This window comes from Syngnathus scovelli, unplaced genomic scaffold (genome assembly GCF_024217435.2).
Source record: "Syngnathus scovelli strain Florida unplaced genomic scaffold, RoL_Ssco_1.2 HiC_scaffold_81, whole genome shotgun sequence".
Taxonomy (NCBI): Eukaryota; Metazoa; Chordata; class Actinopteri; order Syngnathiformes; family Syngnathidae; genus Syngnathus; species Syngnathus scovelli.
Window position 1 is genome coordinate 30,602 of NW_026061665.1, and position 9,399 is coordinate 40,000.

A 9,399-nucleotide genomic window follows, 5' to 3' on the forward strand; every position below is an offset into this window, starting at 1 on the left:
CGGCGGAACAGCCGTTGGCACTTAGGAAATATTCGCCGAACTCGGCCGGACTTCCAGGGGAAGAGGCCGATTTTTCACTTGTTCTGGCCGACATCGGGAACCAGCCGAGTCGGACCCTTTACGGCGGAACAGCCGTTGGCACTTAGGAAATATTTGCCTTAACTCGGCCGGACTTCCAGGGGAAGAGGCCGGATTTTCACTTGTTCTGGCCGACCGGGGGAACCGGCCGAGTCGGACACTTTACGGCGGAGCAGCCGTTGGCACTTAGGAAATATTTGCCAAAATGTTCCGGACCTCCAGGGGAAGAGGCCGAATTTTCACTTGTTCTGGCCGACCGGGTGAACCGGCCGAGGCGGACACTTTACGGCGGAGCAGCCGTTGGCACTTAGGAAATATTCGCCAAAATGTTCCGGACCTCCAGGGGAAGAGGCCGAATTTTCACTTGTTCTGGCCGACCGGGGGAACCAGCCGAGGCGGACACTTTACGGCGGAGCACCCGTTGGCACTTAGAAAATATTCGCCAAAATGTTCCGGACCTCCAGGGAAAGAGGCCGAATTTTCGCTCGTTCGGGCCGACCGGGAGAACCAGCCGAGGCGGACACTTTACGGCGGTTGAGCCGTTGGCACTTAGAAATTATTCAGACTTCCATCAAACACACATCGGCCTTTTGCCGTCACTGCCCGGGATGGGCACCGTGGTAGCTCGGACAGTTCGCGTGACAGCTTCCGCTGGCACTTAGACAATTTTTAAAATGAAAATAAACAGTTCTGCACATACGTGCCGACTATATTTTGCGAAATGGGGGTAAAGTGATGAGTACACTAAGTGGGGGGACCAAGTACATAAAGCCCACCCCTGGTACCTCAGAGAGGCCGAATTGACACATTTTGTGTCCGACCGCGGGAACCAGCCGAGGCGGACGCTTTTCGGCGCAAGAGCCGTTGGCACTTAGAAAATATTCGTTAATCTTGAACGGACCTCCAGGGGAAGAGGCCGAATTTTCACTTGTTCTGGCCGACATCGGGAACCAGCCGAGGCGGACGCTTTTCGGCGCAAGAGCCGTTGGCACTTAGAAAATATTCGTTAATCGTGAACGGACCTCCAGGGGAAGAGGCCGAATTTTCACTTGTTCTGGCCGACATCGGGAACCAGCCGAGGCGGACGCTTTTCGGCGCAAGAGCCGTTGGCACTTAGAAAATATTCGTTAATCTTGAACGGACCTCCAGGGGAAGAGGCCGAATTTTCACTTGTTCTGGCCGACATCGGGAACCAGCCGAAGCGGACGCTTTACGGCGGAGCAGCCGTTGGCACTTAGAAAATATTCGTTAATCTTGAACGGACCTCCAGGGGAAGAGGCCGAATTTTCACTTGTTCTGGCCGACATCGGGAACCAGCCGAGTCGGACGCTTTTCGGCGCAAGAGCCGTTGGCACTTAGAAAATATTCGTTAATCTTGAACGGACCTCCAGGGGAAGAGGCCGAATTTTCACTTGTTCTGGCCGACATCGGGAACCAGCCGAGTCGGACTCTTTACGGCGGAACAGCCGTTGGCACTTAGGAAATATTCGCCGAACTCGGCCGGACTTCCAGGGGAAGAGGCCGAATTTTCACTTGTTCTGGCCGACATCGGGAACCAGCCGAGGCGGACGCTTTTCGGCGCAAGAGCCGTTGGCACTTAGAAAATATTCGTTAATCTTGAACGGACCTCCAGGGGAAGAGGCCGAATTTTCGCTCGTTCGGGCCGACCGGAGGAACCAGCCGGGTCGGACACGTTACGGCGCAACAGCCGTTGGCACTTTGAAAATATTCGCCAAAATGTTCCGGACCTCCAGGGGAAGAGGCCGTATTTTCGCTCGTTCGGGCCGACCGGAGGAACCGGCCGGGTCGGACACGTTACGGCGCAACAGCCGTTAGCACTTAGAAATTATTCGTTAAACTTGAACGGACCTCCAGGGTTAAGAGGCCGAATTTTCGCTCGTTCGGGCCGACCGGAGGAACCAGCCGGGTCGGACACTTTACGGCCCAACAGCCGTTGGCACTTTGAAAATATTCGCCAAAGTCGTCCGGACCTCCAGGGGAAGAGGCCGAATTTTCGCTCGTTCGGGCCGACCGGAGGAACCAGCCGGGTCGGACACTTTACGGCGGAACGGCCGTTGGCACTTTGAAAATATTCGCCAAAATGTTCCGGACCTCCAGGGGAAGAGGCCGAATTTTCGCTCGTTCGGGCCGACCGGAGGAACCGGCCGGGTCGGACACGTTACGGCGCAACAGCCGTTGGCACTTTGAAAATATTCGCCAAAATGTTCCGGACCTCCAGGGGAAGAGGCCGAATTTTCGCTCGTTCGGGCCGACCGGAGGAACCAGCCGGGTCGGACACTTTACGGCCCAACAGCCGTTGGCACTTTGAAAATATTCGCCAAAGTCGTCCGGACCTCCAGGGGAAGAGGCCGAATTTTCGCTCGTTCAGGCCGACCGGAGGAACCAGCCGGGTCGGACACGTTACGGCGCAACAGCCGTTCGCACTTAGAAAATATTCGCCAAAGTCGTCCGGACCTCCAGGGGAAGAGGCCGAATTTTCGCTCGTTCGGGCCGACCGGAGGAACCAGCCGGGTCGGACACGTTACGGCGGAACAGCCGTTGGCACTTTGAAAATATTCGCCAAAATGTTCCGGACCTCCAGGGGAAGAGGCCGAATTTTCGCTCGTTCGGGCCGACCGGGAGAACCAGCCGAGGCGGACACTTTACGGCGGTTGAGCCGTTGGCACTTAGAAATTATTCAGACTTCCATCAAACACACATCGGCCTTTTGCCGTCACTGCCCGGGATGGGCACCGTGGTAGCTCGGACAGTTCGTGTGACAGCTTCCGCTGGCACTTAGAAAATTTTTAAAATGAAAATAAACAGTTCTGCACATACGTGCCGACTATATTTTGCGAAAGGGGGGTAAAGTGATGAGTACACTAACTGGGGGGACCAAGTACATAAAGCCTACCCCTGGTACCTCAGAGAGGCCGAATTTTCGAATTCTGAGGCCGAGCTGGGGAACCAGACGAGGCGGACACTTTTCCGAGCGAGAGCCGATGGCACTTAGAAAATTTTCGGCTAAGTCGGCAGGACTTCCAGAGCGAGAGGCCGAATATTCGTCATCTGTGGCCGACCGGGGAACCAGCGAAGGCGGATAGGCGGTCACGGAGGTCCCGCCGGCTGGTCCGCGGGCCAATTTGGGTCCCGTAATTTAGCGGTCGCGGTCCGGAATCCACGCCGAGCGGGGAACCAGCGGAGGCGGATAGGCGGTCACGGAGGTCCCGCCGGCTGGTCCGCGGGCCAATTGGGGTCCCGTAAGTTAGCGGTCGCGGCCCGGAATTCGCGCCGGCCGGGGAACCAGCGCAGGCGGATAGGCGGTCACGGAGGTCCCGCCGGCTGGTCCGCGGGCCAATCGGGGTCCCGTAAGTTAGCGGTCGCGGCCCGGAATTCGCGCCGGCCGGGGAACCAGCGCAGGCGGATAGGCGGTCACGGAGGTCCCGCCGGCTGGTCCGCGGGCCAATCGGGGTCCCGTAAGTTAGCGGTCGCGGCCCGGAATTCGCGCCGGCCGGGGAACCAGCGCAGGCGGATAGGCGGTCACGGAGGTCCCGCCGGCTGGTCCGCGGGCCAATCGGGGTCCCGTAAGTTAGCGGTCGCGGCCCGGAATTCGCGCCGGCCGGGGAACCAGCGCAGGCGGATAGGCGGTCACGGAGGTCCCGCCGGCTGGTCCGCGGGCCAATCGGGGTCCCGTAAGTTAGCGGTCGCGGCCCGGAATTCGCGCCGGCCGGGGAACCAGCGCAGGCGGATAGGCGGTCACGGAGGTCCCGCCGGCTGGTCCGCGGGCCAATCGGGGTCCCGTAAGTTAGCGGTCGCGGCCCGGAATTCGCGCCGGCCGGGGAACCAGCGCAGGCGGATAGGCGGTCACGGAGGTCCCGCCGGCTGGTCCGCGGGCCAATCGGGGTCCCGTAAGTTAGCGGTCGCGGCCCGGAATCCGCGCCGGCCCGCAGCCACCGCCAGGCGGATAGGCTGTCACGGAGGTCCCGCCGGCCGGTCCGCGGGGGGAACTGCGCCCTCTGGCGGACACGCCATTGTAAATGAATGGGGTTTGGCACTTAGTGCATTTTTCGCCGAAGCCGACGAGCGCTCCGGGCGAGGAGGCCGGATTCTCGCCATCCGTGGCCGGCCGGGGAACCGGCCAAGGCGGATAGGCGGTCACGGGGGTCCCGCCGGCTGGTCCGCGGGCCAATTGGGGTCCCGTAAGTTAGCGGTCGCGGCCCGGAATCCGCGCCGGCCAGCAGCCACCGGGAGGCGGATAGGCTGTCACGGAGGTCCCGCCGGCTGGTCCGCGGGCCATTTAGGGTCCCGCGAGTGAGCGGTCGCGGTCCGGAATCCAGGCCGGCCAGGAGGCACCGCCAGGCGGATAGGCGGTCACGGAGGTCCCGCCAGCTGGTCCGCGGGCCATTTATGGTCCCGTAAGTTAGCGGTCGCGGCCCGGAATGCACGCCGGCCAGGAGGCACCGCCAGGCGGGTAGGCTGTCACGGAGGTCCCGCCGGCCGGTCCGCGGGCCAATTACCTCCAGCCGAGCGGATATGAACTTTATTAGCACCTTCTACGAGATGGCGGAGCCTTATTCGACAACCAGCACCTCGGCTTAGCATTTTCCACGGCCCGCTGATCTTCCAGAAGACGTCCAGCCGGTTTCCTCCTCACATTTTAAGCCGGCCGAGGCTTCCGGCACCCCGGCTAAGCTTTCTCCACGGCCCGCTGAGCTTCCAGGGGACCTCCGGCCGGTTCTCCCGGTGCCTCGCGCCTCGCTTTGTGAGCCGGCCGAGGCTTCCAGCACCTCGGCTGAGCGTTTCCCACGGCCCGCTGAGCTTCCAGGGGACCTCCAGCCGGTTCTCCCGGTGCCTCGCGCCTCGCTTTGTGAGCCGGCCGAGGCTTCCAGCACCTCGGCTGAGCGTTTCCCACGGCCCGCTGAGCTTCCAGGGTACCTCCAGCCGGTTCTCCCGGTGCCTCGCGCCTCGCTTTGAGAGCCGGCCGAGGCTTCCAGCACCTCGGCTGAGCGTTTTCGGCGGCCCGTTGCTCTCCCGGAGGTCGCAACGGGGAGTTACCTCCCTCTCGCGGACACGGCGAGTAAATACACCGCCTCTCGCACTTGGCGCACACTCACTCGCATTGCTACGCCTCCCGTGGCACTTTAAGCGGCCGAACGGCGGGAGTAACTACGACTCTCTTAAGGTAGGCTCACTTGACTATTTATTCATGTATTTATTTATTTTTGACGGTTCGCGGAGGCGATGACGCTCCGCGCGGGTAAACGGCGGGAGTAACTGTGACTCTCTTAAGGTAGGCTCACTTGACATCTATTTATTTATGTATTTATTTATTTTTGACGGTTCGCGGAGGCGATGACGCTCCGCGCGGGTAAACGGCGGGAGTAACTGTGACTCTCTTAAGGTAGGCTCACTTGACATCTATTTATTTATGTATTTATTTATTTTTGACGGTTCGCGGAGGCGATGACGCTCCGCGCGGGTAAACGGCGGGAGTAACTGTGACTCTCTTAAGGTAGGCTCACTTGACATCTATTTATTTATGTATTTATTTATTTTTGACGGTTCGCGGAGGCGATGACGCTCCGCGCGGGTAAACGGCGGGAGTAACTGTGACTCTCTTAAGGTAGGCTCACTTGACATCTATTTATTTATGTATTTATTTATTTTTGACGGTTCGCGGAGGCGATGACGCTCCGCGCGGGTAAACGGCGGGAGTAACTGTGACTCTCTTAAGGTAGGCTCACTTGACATCTATTTATTTATGTATTTATTTATTTTTGACGGTTCGCGGAGGCGATGACGCTCCGCGCGGGTAAACGGCGGGAGTAACTGTGACTCTCTTAAGGTAGGCTCACTTGACATCTATTTATTTATGTATTTATTTATTTTTGACGGTTCGCGGAGGCGATGACGCTCCGCGCGGGTAAACGGCGGGAGTAACTGTGACTCTCTTAAGGTAGGCTCACTTGACATCTATTTATTTATGTATTTATTTATTTTTGACGGTTCGCGGAGGCGATGACGCTCCGCGCGGGTAAACGGCGGGAGTAACTGTGACTCTCTTAAGGTAGGCTCACTTGACATTTATTTATTTATGAATTTATTTATTTTTGACGGTTCGCGGAGGCGATGACGCTCCGCGCGGGTAAACGGCGGGAGTAACTGTGACTCTCTTAAGGTAGCCTGACTCGACGTCTTTTTCAACGGTGGCTGGAGGACCCGGGCGGTTCTCGGGGGTGCGTCGCTCCTCACTTTTGACGCCCGAGGAGGCTCCCGGCACCTCGGCTACGCGTTTTCGGCGGCCCGCTGAGCTTCCAGAAGACCTCCAGCCGGTTCTCCCGGTGCTTTCCTCCTCACGTTTTAAGCCGGCCGAGGCTCCCGGCACCCCGGCCAAGCGTTTCCCACGGCCCGCTGAGCTTCCAGGGGACCTCCGGCCGGTTCTCCGCGCGCTTTCCTCCTCACTTTTAAGCCGGCCGAGGCTTCCGGCACCCCGGCCAAGCGTTTCCCACGTCCCGCTGAGCTTCCAGGGGACCTCCGGCCGGTTCTCCGCGCGCTTTCCTCCTCACATTTTAAGCCGGCCGAGGCTCCAGGCACCCCGGCTAAGCTTTCTCCACGGCCCGCTGAGCTTCCAGGGGACCTCCGGCCGGTTCTCCGCGCGCTTTCCTCCTCACTTTTAAGCCGGCCGAGGCTTCCGGCACCCCGGCCAAGCCTTTCCCACGGCCCGCTGAGCTTCCAGGGGACATCCAGCCGGTTCTCCGCGCGCCCCCCTCCTAACTCGACGCCCGAGGAGGCTCCAGGCACCCCGGCCGAGCCTTTTCGGCGGCCCGCTGATCTCCCGGAGGTCGCAACGGGGAATTGCCTCCCTCTCGCGGACACGGCGCGTAAATGCACCGCCTCTCGCACTTTGCGCACACTCACTCGCATCGCTACGCCTCCCGTGGCACTTTAAGCGACCGGGACCACCGCGAGCGCGGGCGATGACTAAGAGGCTCCCCGGCCGGCCTCGCGGAGCTCCGACGCTCCCCCGCGGGACTTCCGGCGGCCGGCCGGAGCCTCGGCACGGCTGCCGCACTCCCTAATAACACCCCGCGGACCCCCGCGAGCCGAACGCTCGCTGCCGCGGGCGACCCGTGCCAAGGCGGACGCGTGACGGCGCGGGAGCCCTCGGCACTATATCACGGTCACGTATGTAGTCAAATCGTGTAAAATCACCGTTAGTTTATTCATAATATAGGTAATAATTAAATAAATATTAACATCGCGTATATCATTAATAAACACATGTATGTATTTATTTAATAATTAAATAAATATTAACATCGCGTATAATCATGCGCAATACTTCGTGGCCGACCGGGGAACCGGCGAAGGCGGACGCATCGCGGCGCGAGAGCCGTTGGCACTTTGGAAAAATAAATAAATAAATAAATAAATAAATAATAATTCGCCGACCGGGCTCCGGGGGGAGAGGCCGATTTTTGGCCGTTCGTGGCCGACCGGGGAACCGGCGAAGGCGGACGCATCGCGGCGCGAGAGCCGTTGGCACTTTGGAAAAATAAATAAATAAATAAATAAATAATTCGCCGACCGGGCTCCGGGGCAAGAGGCCGAATTTTCGCTCGTTCGGGCCGACCGGGGAACCGGCGAAGGCGGACGCAGCGCGGCGCGAGAGCCGTTGGCACTTTGAAAAAAAAAAAAAAAAAAAAAATTCGCCCACCGGGCTCCGGGGGAAGAGGCCGGCTTTTCGCCGTTCGCGGCCGACCGGGGAACCGGCGAAAGCGGACGCGCTCTCTAACGAGCCCCGCCGGCCGGAGGAAGTGCGCCCTCTGGCGGACACGCCGTTGTAAATGAATGGGGTTTGGCACTTAGTGCATTTTTCGCCCAAGTCGAAGCGCGCTCCGGGCGAGGAGGCCGGATTCTCGCCACCCGTGGCCGGCCGGGGAACCGGCCAAGGCGGACGCGCTCTCTAACGAGCCCCGCCGGCCGGAGGAAGTGCGCCCTCTGGCGGACACGCCGTTGTAAATGAATGGGGTTTGGCACTTGGTGCATTTTTCGCCCAAGTCGAAGCGCGCTCCGGGCGAGGAGGCCGGATTCTCGCCACCCGTGGCCGGCCGGGGAACCGGCGAAGGCGGATAGGCTTTCACGGAGGATCCGCCGGCTGGTCCGCGGGCCGATTAGGGTCCCGCGAGTGAGCGGTGGCGGTCCGGAATCCAGGCCGGCCAGGAGGCACCGCCAGGCGGATAGGCTTTCACGGAGGAGCCGCCGGCTGGTCCGCGGGCCGTTTAGGGTCCCGCGAGTGAGCGGTGGCGGTCCGGAATCCAGGCCGGCCAGGAGGCACCGCCAGGCGGATAGGCTTTCACGGAGGACCCGCCGGCTGGTCCGCGGGCCGTTTAGGGTCCCGCGAGTGAGCGGTCGCGGTCCGGAATCCAGGCCGGCCAGGAGGCACCGCCAGGCGGATAGGCTTTCACGGAGGACCCGCCGGCTGGTCCGCGGGCCGTTTAGGCTCCCGTAAGTTAGCGGTCGCGGTCCGGAATACAGGCCGTCCAGGAGGCACTGCCAGGCGGATACACTCTCTAACGAGCCCCGCCGGCTGGTCCGCCGGGGGAAGTGCGCCCTCTGGCGGACACGCCGTTGTAAATGAATGGGGTTTGGCACTTAGTGCATTTTTCGACCAGCGGCAACGCAGGCTGACGGGCGGCCGCTTCCACGGGCCGGTACTACTCTACGGAGGCGCTAGCCGCCTCCGGTGGGGGCCGTGTGATCTCGCTGGATGCCCGAGGACCTTCCGCGAGGCCCGGCCGCAGCTTTTACGCGCGCCCGGTCCTATTACCTGGTGGAAGCTGGAGGCCGGGGCTCCGCAGCTCGCCGCCCGGGGACCTTCCGCGAGGCCCGGCCGCAGCTTTTACGCACCACCGCTGCTATTCTCTGGCTCCGGCTTCGTCCCGGAGGGTGCTTGGGGAACGGCGGCGCACACCGCGAACGGCCGGTGGCGGTCGGCTGGTGGCGGTCGGCTGGTGGCTGTCGGCTGGTGGCGGTCGGGGGTGGCGCTTGGGGATGGCGCTTGGGGATGGTGGCTGTCGGCTGGTGGCGGTCGGCTGGTGGCGGTCGGCTGGTGGCGGTCGGCTGGTGGCGGTCGGGGGTGGCGCTTGGGGATGGCGCTTGGGGATGGTGGCTGTCGGCTGGTGGCGGTCGGCTGGTGGCGGTCGGGGGGTGGCGGTCGGGGATGGCGCTTGGGGATGGTGGCTGTCGCCTTGTGGCGGTCGGCTGGTGGCGGTCGCCTTGTGGCGGTCGCCTTGTGGCGGTCGGGGATGGCGCTTGGGG